Source organism: Scyliorhinus torazame, chromosome 7 (assembly GCF_047496885.1).
Source record: "Scyliorhinus torazame isolate Kashiwa2021f chromosome 7, sScyTor2.1, whole genome shotgun sequence".
In the NCBI taxonomy this organism is placed as follows: domain Eukaryota; kingdom Metazoa; phylum Chordata; class Chondrichthyes; order Carcharhiniformes; family Scyliorhinidae; genus Scyliorhinus; species Scyliorhinus torazame.
Window position 1 is genome coordinate 297029460 of NC_092713.1, and position 14112 is coordinate 297043571.

At 54.0% G+C, this 14112-nt stretch overlaps 1 protein-coding gene across 1 annotated transcript in view; it reads right to left on the bottom strand.

Moving 5' to 3' along the window:
* The window catches only part of LOC140427112 (exocyst complex component 1-like), a 122978-nt gene extending 113292 nt beyond the window's left edge, over nt 1–9686 (bottom strand). Inside the window, exon 1 of the mRNA XM_072512636.1 lies at nt 9524–9686. The gene's annotated coding sequence lies outside the window, so the exon portion shown is untranslated. The remainder of the gene's footprint in view (nt 1–9523) is intronic.
* Nucleotides 9687–14112: the final 4426 nt, after the last annotated feature.

Genomic DNA, 14112 nt, shown 5'->3' on the forward strand with positions numbered 1-14112 from the left:
TTTCATCAAGGCCTGCAAACTGCCCTACTCCATTGAGGAGGTCAGGACCGTCACCAGAGACTGCCAAGTCTGCGCGGAGTGCAAGCCGCACTTCTACCGGCCAGATAGAGTGCACCTGGTGAAGGCCTCCCGCCCCTTTGAAAGCCTCAGCGTGGACTTCAAAGGGCCCCTCCCCTCCACCGACCGCAACACGTATTTCTTGAATGTGATTGATGAATACTCCCGGTTCCCTTTCGCCATTCCATGCCCCGATATGACTTCTGCCACAGGAATCAAAGCCCTGCACAGCATCTTCACTCTGTTTGGTTTCGCCACCTACATCCACAGTAATCGTGGATCCTCCTTCATGAGTGATGAGCTGCGTCAGTTCCTGCTCAGCAAGGGCATCGCATCCAGCAGGACAATTAGCTACAACCCCTGGGGAAACGAGCAGGTGGAGAGGGAGAACGGGACGGTCTGGAAGGCCGTCCTGCTGGGCCTGCGGTCTAAAAATCTCCCGGTATCCCGCTGGCAGGAGGTCCTCCCTGACACGCTCCACTCCATCTGTTCGCTCCGCTGCAGCGCGACTAACGAGACTCCCCACGAACGTGTGTTTGCCTTCCCCAGGAAGTCCACCTCCGGGGTCTCGCTCCCAACATGGCTGACAGTTCCTGGACCCGTCCTCCTCCAGAAGCATGTGCGAACCCATAAGTCGGACCCTTTGGTCGAAAGAGTCCACCTTTTACATGCAAACCCGCAGTACGCCTACATGGCACACCACGATGGGCGCCAGGACACAGTCTCCCTCCGGGACCTGGCACCCGCGGGATCCCCACCCACGACCCCCAACCTGACACCGCCCCCCCCCCCCCCAGTTGCCTCATTCACCCCTGCGCCACTCACCCTCCCTCCAGTGAACCTCACCGCAGCCCCCACCCCAGCAGGATCCGTCCTCCCACTGGTTGCACTCAGGGGTGACGAAGACGAGGACAGCACGTTCCCGGAGTCGCAGGTGACCACGTCGGCGACATCACCACCAGGACTGAGGTGATTGCGGAGGAGGGTCAAGGCCCCAGACAGACTTAACTTGTAATGTTTCCACCCCCCCCCCGCCAGACTCATTTTTTAACAGGGGGTGAATGTGGTAGTCACCACTAGTGGCATATTATATGTATTACGGCACTGCCCGTATATTAGAGGTACAAGGGTAAATCCCTGCCTGCTGGCTCCACCCAGTAGGCGGTGTGTAAATGTGTGTACTCTTCTGTGCTGCAGCCATTCTGGTTCCAGCTACAGGAGGCACAACATCTTGCTCAATAAAGCCTCGATTGTTCCACTAATCTCGTCTTTGTGGTAATTGATAGTGCATCAGGGACGTGACTCAGAACCAGGTGGACCATGATGAGGCATTGCGGGGCATGTCCAGTCTCAGATCAGCATTGCTGAAGCCCTCCAAAGCACATCCCAGTCGCTGGGCGAAGTCTCCCAGTCCCGTGTGGGCATAGCTGAAGCACTGTGGGACATCTCCCAGTCTCAGGTGGGCATAGCGTCAGCGCTGTGGAACATGTCCCAGTTGCAATGGGCATTGTCAGGGTGCTCCAGAGCATGTCCCAGTCACTGAGGAGCATTGCTGAGGGCGTCAACATGTGCTGCAGACATTGGGGAGCCTCCAGGGCTGGCAGAGCCAGATGGCGCTGGGGCAGCTGTTCCTCAATCCAGTTGCCCTTCCATCCTTAGGTAACCCCCAGGGCCCTTGGGCACTGATTAGGAAGATGGGGCACTGGGTACCAATCGGACCCATCCTATGGAGCGGCAATGGTGGTCACCAGTACCCCGAGACCCACCCCCCTGACGACGGCGTGTCTCAGGGTCAGCGCCCGGAACAGTCTGGCACATGGTGCCAGGCTGGCACAGCAGCGCATGTACCACCGACAAGGGCGCCGGAGTCCCCCGGCCCAGAGCCAGGCCATGGTATGCGGTAGGCAGCATGCTGCCTCCACCTCTGATGTGCATCCTGGGGCATAGCTAAACGCAGCGGTAGAGCACGGAATACTAGGCAGGTCAATGATCACCAAGAGGGCACTGGGGGGGAGAGGGGGTAGGGGATGAAGGGTGCACTGTGTGGCAGGAAGGGGTGACCCCATTGGGAGATTGGGGACACGTGTATATTATTAAATATCATTGGCCTCAATCAATATGACGCCTCCGGCGCTTTCTTCTGCAATGCAGTCTGAGCACCAATCCCATGGAGGCCTTGAATGCCTCTTCCGCCCCCCCGGGTGGGGGGAGGGAAGGGTGAAAGGGATCGAGAATGGGGGTCAGGGGGAAGACTGAGTGATGGGGGTGGGGGCGGGCAGGAAGTGGGTTGTGGTGGGGAGAGAGGGATTGACGGATGAGGCCATGTCCTATGTGAAGCAGCCAAGGATGAGGGCCTCCCTGGCTCTCCGGGCTTGCCGCACTCTCGCCGCTACCACCAGTCCTCCATTCTCCGAGTGGTCCTCCCCCAGCTCATCATCCAGCCCCTCCTGGTCTGGTGTCTCCTCGTCCTCATGATTGGATTTGGCCAAATCGTCCTCCCCCTCCAATTCCAGCACGTCGCCTTGCTGTTGTGCCAGGTTGTGGAGGATACAGCAGACCAGGTAAACGGAAGGTCACCATAGTCCCAGGTGACCATAGGTTGCTTTCCCGTTTGAGAGGGTGAGCTGACTGTTGGTAGTTTAACCTGAGGATCGCCAAACCACAGGCGAGGGGCAAAGTTGAGAAGGCAGAGCCTTTGAATAACCTCAGCCTGTACGTGAACTAAACCCACATAGCTAGCCTTGCTCTGCATCACAAACCACTGAGCTAAACTGGCCCCCACCGGCAGACCACCACAAAGTTAACAACCCTCTGGGGTGCGTAGTGCAGTGTACCACCAGAGCGGTCGAGGCATCGGAATCTCATCTTGATGTAGCTGTCGCCACCTTCTCTGGCATCTGGCTGCCTCGCCTGCCAGCAGCACCGTTGAATGACAGAGCTGGTGGCTGCATGGTCCTCGTTGTATCGGTCTCCAATTTGGAAACTGGCCTCATTACTGACGTTATTAGCCAAAACCTCAGCGATTACCCCTTATCCCCCAAGAGCCATCCTGGGGTCCTCAAATAGACCGGCGATATACGACTGCCCCAGGGTGCAGCTGTCATGCACTCTCCCTGCATGATCTTTATCTGGTGGTTGCACACGAGCTGGATGTTCAGGTAGTGGAACCCCTTCCTGTTCATGCAGGGCACTCCCTGACGGCCCGGTGAGTGCAAGCGACATTCGTGCGATCTATTGGCATCCCATTGATGGCGGAGAATCCTGCTGTCCGGGCATGTTTTTGGGCCTCTCTATGTAAAGGTTTATGTAGTTTGCTGCCAGGGCAAACAGGGCATCCCTGACCTCATGGATGCACTTGTGGGCTGTAGCTGGTGAGATGCTGCACAAGTCTCCGCTCAAGACCTGGAATGATCCTTGGCGGCCACTGGGAGCGGGCACCCTCCTCATCCACCTGGTGTCAAGTCTGCAAGGACATGGGACTGGTGTCGCACCGTCCTCTTGTTGAGGTGGAGCCTCCTGCGGTACATGCTGTCCGTCACCTGTTCAAAAGACCAGCGACGCTTGTGCACCTTGGTCTGTCACGGGCCTCCCCTCTGGGCCCCTCCCTGGCCTGTTGGGTGGGCAAGTCTGCAGGGTGTGGGGCGGGGACCTGCACATGGGCCACTGCCTCGAGCCTCTGTCCATGTTGCTGTCTCTGCCTTCTCCGGCATCTGGCCACCTGGCCTGCCAGCAGCATCACGAGGGCAGCTTCCGCGGGATCCAAGATATCGTCCATTCCGTGTAATATCTGTAAGGAATTGAGAGGGTGTGAGATTGACAACCAGTGGTGCCGTCCTCCCCTGGACCCTCCATGTCCCCCATCACTATGCCCCTCCCCCACAACCCCTGCCATCCGACACCTCCTGCACATGCACGCCTGGCCACAGCGGGGGGCCCTGCTCACTAGGGGTTAGATAGGGGGTCACTCCAGGTAATTGTGTGAAGTTTGGTCTTAAGTGGTGATTATTAGTTTCTCATCATGCTACGGTCGGATCCTGATTTCACCAATGGGAGGGTGCCGGTTAGATCGCAAACAGATCGCCGCCTGGCGCGGTTCTCGCTTTTGGCCTCTTCCACGATTTAACAGCCTCGTCGCGCTTGCTTAAGCGCAATGCGGCCATTAAATCGCACCCATTTTCAATGGATTTCAAAGACTTCTGCACAATGTCACATTGGAGGCTCAATAAGAAGATGGAAAGGGAAAAATGGCAGTGTTGATTCAAAATTGGCTCAGTGACAGGAAGCAGAGGGTCATGGTGTATGCTGTTATCAATCTGGAAGGTGATTTGTAGTGGTGTTCCCAAAGGTTCATTTTTTTTTTTCTTGGTTTTGTCTATTATGAACAACCCAGACTTGAGTATTGGGAGCAGCATTATACAGCATACAGTTTTTAAATGATACAATATCACGATGAGGAAAGTTTTTAAAATGATTGAAATAAAATGGTGAAATGGGCAGAAATACAGCAGATGGTGCAGTGTCTCAACATTTGCTCTATTACCCTCCTTTGAAGCACTTTAGGAGATTGTATTACATGACATTAAATGTGCTATCTAAAAACCTATGGCTGGAGCTTCTGCTCCCCGCCGCCGGTAGTGGAGTTCCCCGTGCGACACAGAATCCAACGGCAGGGAAAAAATAGGAAGCACCGGTTCCCCTCTCGCATCGAGATCGAGGTTCGTGCACCACACCAATGGAAGGATGAAAATGTGCCATTTGCTATCTTATTTCTATCTTATTAATGGGCCGGGCACCGTATTCTTTGGCCCTTGTGATTCAATTCTCTGGTCCTCTGGGTCGGGAATCACGTTGATGTAAATTGGTGCTGGGCCTGACAAAGGTGCACCTGGTGCCATGAACCTCGCGGTGGACCAAGGTGAACCTCTTTATGCGAGTTGTTCCTAAAGCCCAAAAGAGGGCCACCTTCCCTCCCCACAATATAAGACCTGCCCACACCCCTCCCCCTCCATTCAACAGACTGGCCCCCACGGTGCCTCCCAGAGGTCCCCTAATTAAAGAGGCCCCTGCAATTCAGCTCCGGCAGTAGAACATAGGGTTGGATTCTCCGATTCTGAGACTAACTGCCGAAGTCGGCGTGGAAACAGTGGCGTTTAACGACAGGAAAAATGGCACACCAGCTGCACCGATTCAGCTACTTTAAATAGGCTAGTACCATCACCACGTGCAACACAATCAAATCCGTGCAAAATGGTACCGGACTCACCGGGTCCATGATTGCCGCACATGAGGCTCACACGTCGCAGCCGCACACACGGTCCCAGCCAACAAGGTGGCTGGTAGGAGAGCAGCGCCACAGCTCAGGCATGCTGAGTTGGACACCCTAATGGACGCCATGGAGGAAAGGCCATAAGACCATTAGATATAGGAGCAGAATTAGGCCACTCGGCCCATCGAGTCTGCTCCGCCATTCAATCATGGCTGATATTTTCTCATCCCCATTCTCCTGCCTTCTCCCCATAACCCCTGATCCCCTTATTAATCAAGAACCTATCTATCTCTGTCTTAAAGACACTCAATGATTTGGCCTCCACAGCCTTCTGTAGCAAAGAGTTCCACAGATTCAACACCCTCTGGCTGAAATAATTCCTCCTCATCTCTGTTTTAATGGATCGTCTCTTTAGTCTGAGATGCTGTCCTCTGGTTCTAGTTTTTCCTACAAGTGGAAACATCCTCTCCACGTCCACTCTATCCAGGCCTCGCAGTATCCTGTAAGTTTCAATAAGATCCCCCCTCATCCTTCTAAACTCCAACGAGTACAGACCCGAGTCCTCAACCGTTCCTCATACGACAAGTATGACCCTTTACCCCTGCCTGGAGGAAGGCCGCCAGGCACCGCTGTTCGCCATGCCAGAGGCGGTCAGCGCCGTGGGCAATGTTGTCCGGACTGGCATGCAGTGCCGGAAGAAACTCCACGACCTCCTCAGGGCCTCCAGGGTGAGTTGGCTGCTCCATGCCCCTGTCACTAACCCCGCACCCCCCTCACAAACCTGCAACCCGCCCCCTTCTCCCTGGGGGATGGTTGAACCCCCACCCTGCCCCACATGCCAGCACCTATGTCATCCGCCACAGCCGGGCTCCCCGACCATTGAGACCACCATCTACCCAACCCCAGGGCTGCCTTCGTCAGGACATCTAGTGGTTGTGCCATTTGTGTGTGTGTGTCCAAGGGAAGGCCACGCACAACCGCCGGGAGAAGCAGAAGACTGAAGGGGAACCACCCTCACCATGCCTGAGCATGGGGCACTGGACATGGTCAGCAGCCCAGAGAAAAGGAAGGTTGCCGAGGCAGAGTTCAGCAGTGGGAAAGGAATGAGACCCTGCTTAGTTGCGTATCCCCATGACACATGTCACCATCCCCCTCACCCATCCATCCCACACTCGCCCACCCCCTCACCCCACAAACCCCCACCCGCCCATACCCTACTCTTCTGACCCCCCGCAACCCCATCCCCTCAAACCCCGCACCCTCACCTCCCTCACCCCACGCAGCCTCGCCTCCCTCTCCCCCCGCAACCCCTCCACCCCCATCCCCTCACCCCCCGCACCCTCACCCCCCCCCCCCCCCCCCCACGCCCCCCCAACCCACGCCATCCACGCTCTACCCGGCCCACTGTCTTATCATACATGTTGTCTTGTGTCTTACAGGACCTGCCGGAGATGGGGCCGGTCCATCTGGAGCCCCCCGCCCCCAGCCAGTGCCAGAGTCAGTGCTCTCCAGACAGCAGAGCACTGATTGGGAGAGCAGCACAAATACCAGCTCTCTGCCGAGACTCAGGATATCCCGGAGTTCGGGTCAGAGGAGGACACGGACTTTCATCACAGCTGTCTCCGACACCCTCCACCATCCCAGAGACCATCACCTCGGTTGGGCACATTAGTGAGGAGGCTCCTGGGACACTATCTGGTGCGCACCACACATCGCATCCGGTACAGTAGGTGGAGGCAGGAGCAGCCGAGGGGGCAGACAGTTGGAGGGCAGCCCGGCCCCAGGAACCAGCTGCCGTCCAGGTGAGTCCCGGGCTTCTGGAACATCCAGTCCCAGCCACAGTTCAGATGCAGTCAGAGACCCAAGGACCACAAGAGGTGATGATGGCGGGCATGCAGCACTTGCAGGCACAGGGGGTGGTGTCAATGACGTGTGCCACCCAGGCCGACACCGTATGGGTGGAGTCCGGGTGAAGGGTTTTGGGCAATGGTTCAGGCTATGGATCAGCTTGTCCAAGGCCTGGGGCATTCTGTGCATGCAGTGGTCGAGGCCCAGGATCATACTGAAGGGCCCCTCCAGAGTGTTCCAGGCACTTGAAGTGCATCTTCAGGATGCCGAAGCACTGCTCGATCACAGTCCTGGTGCTGTATGGGGGTCGTTGTAGCGGGTCCCGGCGTCAGTCTGTGGCTTCCGGATAGGTATCGTCAGCCACTGCCGCAGCGGGTAACCTCCATCATCCAGGAGCCAACCGCTCAGCCGGGGGGTTGCCCCTCGAACATGTCAGGAATAACTGAGTGTGCCAGGATGAAGGGACCGTGCACACTGCCCGGGTATCGGGCACAGAGGTATACGATGCGCTGGATGTTTATCGAGTGGTACCCCCTTCAGTTAGTGTAGAGCGACCTGTTATACGCAGGTACCTGTGGGGCGACATGCATCCTGCCTATCGCCCCTAGGACCCGTGGCATCCAGCACCCGACTAGGACCCGAACCCTGCTGCCTGGGCATCCTGGTGGGCTCGGTCCACATGGAACTGGATGTATTGAGGCGCCTGGGCATATGGGGCCTCCGTGGCAGCACAGATGCATCTGCGCGCCGAGGTCTTTGAGATCCTGGACAGGTCCCAACTCGGCGGCTGGAAGGACCCCATCGCGTAGACGTTCAGGGCGACCATCACCTTGACAGTCACCGGGTGCGGGTATCCACCCCCATACCCGCATAGTGCCAAGTATGCCATCATCTGGAAGATATGTCACACTGTCTCTCTGCTCAGCTGGATTGTCCGATGGCACGCCCGTCCAGCAGGTCTTCGAATGACAGGCAATGCCAGTACGCACGAGGCCTCATGCAGCACCTCGTTGGCACCTCCTCCTCCTCAGCCTGTTGGGCAGCCGGCCCTCCAGCATGTGCAGCCGCCACCTGCCCCTCTGCATCCCGTTCCCCTGCAGCCCGGTCCACTGCTGGCCATTCTGCTCTGGCCTCACTACTGCTGCCCACTCCGCTGCTGTAACTTCCCCCTCCTCTCCGGGCGCCCCCCCCACTCACACAGCCGCAAAGCATTTTGCAGAGCTGCGACCATCGCCATGGCAGCCAGCATTGCTGGTTGAAAACCAAACGTCAGTGTCTGCAGGGGGTGGATGGTCAACATGTTGGCATGGATCATACTCCTGTGCCAAACTGGGTTCCATGGGCTACACGGTGGCCCGGTTGGCAGTGCTGGCTCCACCCCCGCATGCCCCCCCCTCACCCTATCACCCCTGCCCTGTAGGTATCTGGCACCATCGGTGCCCCCGGTCCTGGTGCCTGCCCCGGCTACCAGGGGTACCGTTTGCTGGCACTGCCCTCACTGGGGGCTGCCGTGGGTGTTGCTTGAGTGGTCCCTGGTGAGTGGCGGCCAGTTGGGAGGAGTGTTTAGGGCCGGGGTGGGGGGGGTGGGCGGATAGTGCTGTGGCGGGTGTGTGGGGTGCGGGGGTGGATGCACACTTACGGCCGGTGTTACTGTGTAGAGCCAAAGGCAGAGGTGGGTGGTCAGTGCGTGCAAGCAAGATGGCCACCGTGATGGTTACCTTTGCTTGGGCACCGCCCCAGTCCCCTGGGGCGTTACCCAGGCTGCTCAGCTTGTCCCCCCCTCCCGGGCGTTCCACAGGCCCTGGCCACCCCAGCCAGCATGCCGATATCCAGGCAGCCCACAGTCACACCACGCCATTTCCTACCTCCTCTCTCTCTCGCTCAGTAGCCATGATGCCAGGTTTACGACTTTTGAGAGCACAAGTGAACCACGCTGTCGGAAACTCGCCCCATTTGAGGCGGTGTATCTCAGAGACCCAGAGAATAGGGTGTCAGGCCTGCTATTGATATGCCGAGTGTACTTTAACCCCGCATGGCGTGTGACGCATTTACACCATTTGTGGGGTACCGAAGCATGCCGATTTGGTGTCAAACAGGCGCCTACCGCGGTTTTGGCATCGGAGGCAATTCTCCGCCCAATCGCATTTCGAAATTTTGTCGTCGGCAAGCAGAGAATCCCACCCATAGCTCCTGGTTTTATTCTTGCTAAACAACTTCCTTTAACCAGAAAGGAAAAGTAACTAAGTGTGGTGCCTTATTTCCCTAGGTTCTAAATTGCTGTTGGGAATTATTAAAAATTACAAATATAAGCATTCTTTTTTTTCTTATTTTTTCCCCTTCTCTTCCTCTTACCTCTGCCTCCGAATCCAATCTTTACTTCACTCTCTTTATTTCTCTTTTTGTCTGTGATTTGGCATTGAATTCATCTCTCCTCTGTCCATTACACAATCCTTTAATCTCATTCATCAAGGAGGTACACCGTCAGTCCCATAGTTCACCAGAGCCCCTGTTGCCCTGTTCCTGTCACTGGCCCGCTACCAGCTCACAGTTCCATCAACTCCGTGGGTAGCAATTCTTAATACCTAAACACGCACAAACAAGGCTTTTCGAACACGACAAAATATGGGACGTCCCAGTCCAACAGTCTAGGCCAATGTACAGTCACATTCTCTGCCAGAACATTTTCTCACTTCCTGACCATAATGTGTAACACATGATTTAACCTCTTCATATCCTCGTTACATCCAAGATCTCATAATTCCACTAAGCAAATCAGGTCCAGCCCATGCAAATGATTTCTCCCTAAGAGATGCCAAGTTTAATCGCACTATCCTGCTTTTGCTTTCCATACCGTTTCCTATTTATCTCTTTCAACAACTTTATAAATGTTTTAAATACATGGGGCTGGATTTTCCGTTCTGGAGTCGAAGTCCCCACGCTGGCGAGAAAACGGTGGCGTTTTATGCCAGGAAGACGGCCATCGATTCCCTGTTCCGGGAGGGTGGGGTGCTGCTAGCAGGAAGGCAGCATAGTGATCCCAGCTCTAGCTGCCGATATGGCCTGGAGAATCGCCGGGACCGTGGCCGGGCATGCGATCGGCGGCGGCCTGTAGTGGCTGATGTGTTAGCCAGGTAGGTTCGATGTGGACTGCACTCGAAGCAGGGAAGCTAGAAACAGACGTCTAACACTGGAGAAGATCCAACACTGTTTTATTCAACGATAGAACTGATATACATATTCAGCTGTGGGTCGACACTATACTGAATTGACTGGAGACCTTGTAGTAGCCTGACCAGACTTACTAGCTACCACATGGTGTTTGCACTTGCTAGCTTGTGAACTATGACTGTCTCAGTGGCTGGCTCTAGAGAGAGCGGAAAACCTAGTGCCCTTTGGCTTCATAGTGGTAGTGTCCTGTCTGGTGATTGTCTGCACTGTGTTGTGTGCTTACTGGTCATCCTGTGTGTCAATCACTGCCTGGCTGCATCTCATTATATACATGAGTGGATATTATGACAACGGCTGCGCCGTGCTTCATGGTGGACGCAGCCCGCGGACCCATCCCGCGAAATAGTCCCCTCCTTCGGCCAGCTCGCACAGCCCTGACCGCCCCACCACAGTGCCCCCAGGCCTGAATAATGCCCCTTCTGCTTGCGGATTGGCTCTCCCCCAACTGTGGCGGCGCTGGACTGACTGCGCAGCCGCCACGCTGAGTTCCCGACGGGTGAGACCATGAGAGACCCATGCCATCGAGAACTCAGCCGGTCAGGGACGGAGCATCGTAGAGCAGGCCTCAGCCAACGTTCGGAGGCCGTGGATACGGTGCGTGGCGTATTCCTAGAGTACACCGTTTTTCAGGGGGTGGAGCATTACGAAAGTGGCACCGCCCTTGATTTTGTCATCATCCGCCCCGTCGCTGGACGCGATTTTGGGGTCGGGGATCGGACAATCCAGCCCATGAACTCTCTTCAAGAATGACTTTGGCAGACAATTTCATAGTCTAACTGTCTCACTGATTTAAGGTAAACAATGAAAAATCCATCACTACCAACTATAACTGGTCCTAATCTTGAAGATCTCTATCAAGGCATTTTACTGATCTATTCAAAAAACTATCGAATAACTCTTTTTAAACTCTAACACTTGACACATGATACCATTCTAATGAATTTACCCTGAACTTCTTTTCCACTGTTGTTGTTTCCTCCTTCCAATGGAATTTGGAAGCTCAAAACCATCCAGGACAAAGCAGCCCACTTGATTGGCAACCTATACATCACCTCCAAACCGCATTTCCTCCGGTATGGACACACAGTAACCGCCGTGTGTGCCCTTTAGAAGATGCACTGCAGCAACTCACCAAGGTTCCTTCAACAGCACCTTCCAAATCCATGACCTCTACCAAAAAGAAGGACAAGGAGAGGAGATGCATGAGAACACTATCATCTGGAAGTTCCCCTCCAAGCCACTCACCGTCCTGACTTGGAACTATATCATCATTCCTTCACTGTCGCTGGGTCAAGATCCTGAAACTCTCTCCCTCACATCAATTTAGGTGTACCTACACCACATGGGCCACAGCGGTTCAAGAAGGCAGCTCACCACTGTTGCCTCAAGGGCAATTAGGGATGGCCAATAAAAATTCTGGCCTTGCCAGTGATGTCCAAGGCCCGTGAAAGAATAAAATAAATATGCACTGCAGTCACTCGCCAAGGTTCCTTCAACAACATCTTGCAATCCTCAACCCCCGGGTGAACAAAGGCAACTGATGCAATGGAATATAACCACCTGCAGGTTTCCTTCTTGTCACACAGCATCCTGCCTTGGAGGTATATCACCGTGCCTTCATCACTGTAGTGTCAACATTCTGGAACTCGCTCCCTACAAACGCTGTGGATATACATACACCGCAAAGACTGCAGTGGCACAAGATGGTGGCCCACTACCACCTTCTCAAGGGTAACTTAGGATGATTACTAAATAATTGCCTTACTATTGATGCCCATTCCTGATTCGGAAACCATGGCTCAATCGCGAGATTGACTCCCTACTGAAGGACAGATCTGAGGCGTTCAAGGCAGACGACCCTGACCTATACAAGAAATCCAGGTACGACCTCCGCAACGCCATCCGGAATGCCAAGAGAGAATATCAAACCAAGCTAGAGTCACAGACAGACTCTCGGCGGTTGTGGCAAGGACTAAACAACATAACAGGCTACAAAGCGAAGCCGAACAGTATCTCTGGCAGCAGCGCACCCCTCCCCGATGAACTCAATGCATTCTGTGCTCGGTTCGAGCAGGTAACCAACAATCCACTGGCGAGTGCCCCAGCAGCCCATAATTCACCCATACCCACCATCACAGCTTCCAAAGTCAGATTGGCCTTCCTGAAAGTGAACCCTCGGAAGGCGACGGGCCCAGACGGGATCCCTGGTCGTGCACTCAGAGCCTGCGCGGACCAGCTGGCAGAGGTATTCACGGACATCTTTAACTTGTCCCTATCCACTCCGAGGTCCCCACCTGCTTCAAGAAGACCACCATCATACCGGTACCAAAGAAGAACCAGGCAACGTGCCTCAATGACTACCGACCAGTGGCCCTGACTTCAGTCGTAATGAAGTGCTTTCGAGAGGTTGATCATGAAGCGCATCACCTCCATACTCCCAGAATGCCTTGATCCACTGCAATTCGCATACCGCTGCAACCGGTCCACATCAGACACCATTTCCCTGGCCCTACACTCATCCCTAGAGCATCTCGAAAACAAGGACTCCTACATTAGACTCCTATTTATTGACTACAGCTCCGCCTTCAACACCACAATCCCAGCCAACCTCCCGCTGCCTGGGGAAAGCGGGCAGTATAATCAAAGATCCCTCCCACCCGGCTCACTCACTCTTCCAACTTCTTCCATCGGGCAGGAAATACAGAAGTCTGAGAACACTCACGAACAGACTCAAAAACAGTTTCTTCCCCACTGTCACCAGACTCCTAAATGACCCTCTTATGGACTGATTTCATTAACACTACACCCTGTATGCTTCATCCGATGCCAGTGCTTTTGTCGTCACATTGTATATGTTGTGTTGCCCTATTCTGTATTTTCTTTTATTCCCTTTTCTTCTCATGTACTTAATTATCTGTTGAGCTGCTCGCAGAAAAATACTTTTCACTGTACCTCGGTACACATGACAATAAACAAATCCAATCCAATCCAATCCAATCAGCAAATTTAAAAAAATCTCTGTTCACAATATTCCATTTTCAGCTTTGAACCTCAGTGAGGTTTTGGACAAGCTCAACATTCCCTCCCTACTTTTGAATTATGTGCTTTTGGATTCAAAATGAAGGATTCTATTTATCTCTTTTAATGCCTAGATCCACTTGGTCTGACAACTTTTAATAACAAAAATATTGGCAAGCAGAGCATACCTTTTAGAAACTGTACCGAGTGGCCCAAATTAACTCATGTTTCTCTAAGAGCATAAAAATTGCATCTTGCATTTTATACCCCCGCTGTCTTAGAATTACCACAGTGCAGAAGGATGTCATTCGGCCCATTGGCCTGTCTTGGTTTCACACTCTGGAAATCCTTTACCTAAACCCATGTCACATCTCGGGGTTTAGCACAGGGCTAAATAGCTGGCTTTTAAAGCAGACCAAGGCAGGCCAGCAGCGCGGTTCAATTCCCGTATCAGCCTCCCCGAACAGGCGCCGGAATGTGGCAACTAGGGGCTTTTCACAGTAACTTCATTTGAAGCCTACTTGTGACAATAAGCAATTTTCATTTCATTCATTTCATTTCATCTCTCACCACTCACAACAGTCTCTTCAAGCCATTCCTCAGCCATGCTGAACTCTCCCTTCACTCTCTGCTCTTGCTCATCATTGTTTTTCAAATCAACGATTCTTCTTGGAACCTTAAACTTTAGGAAAGCA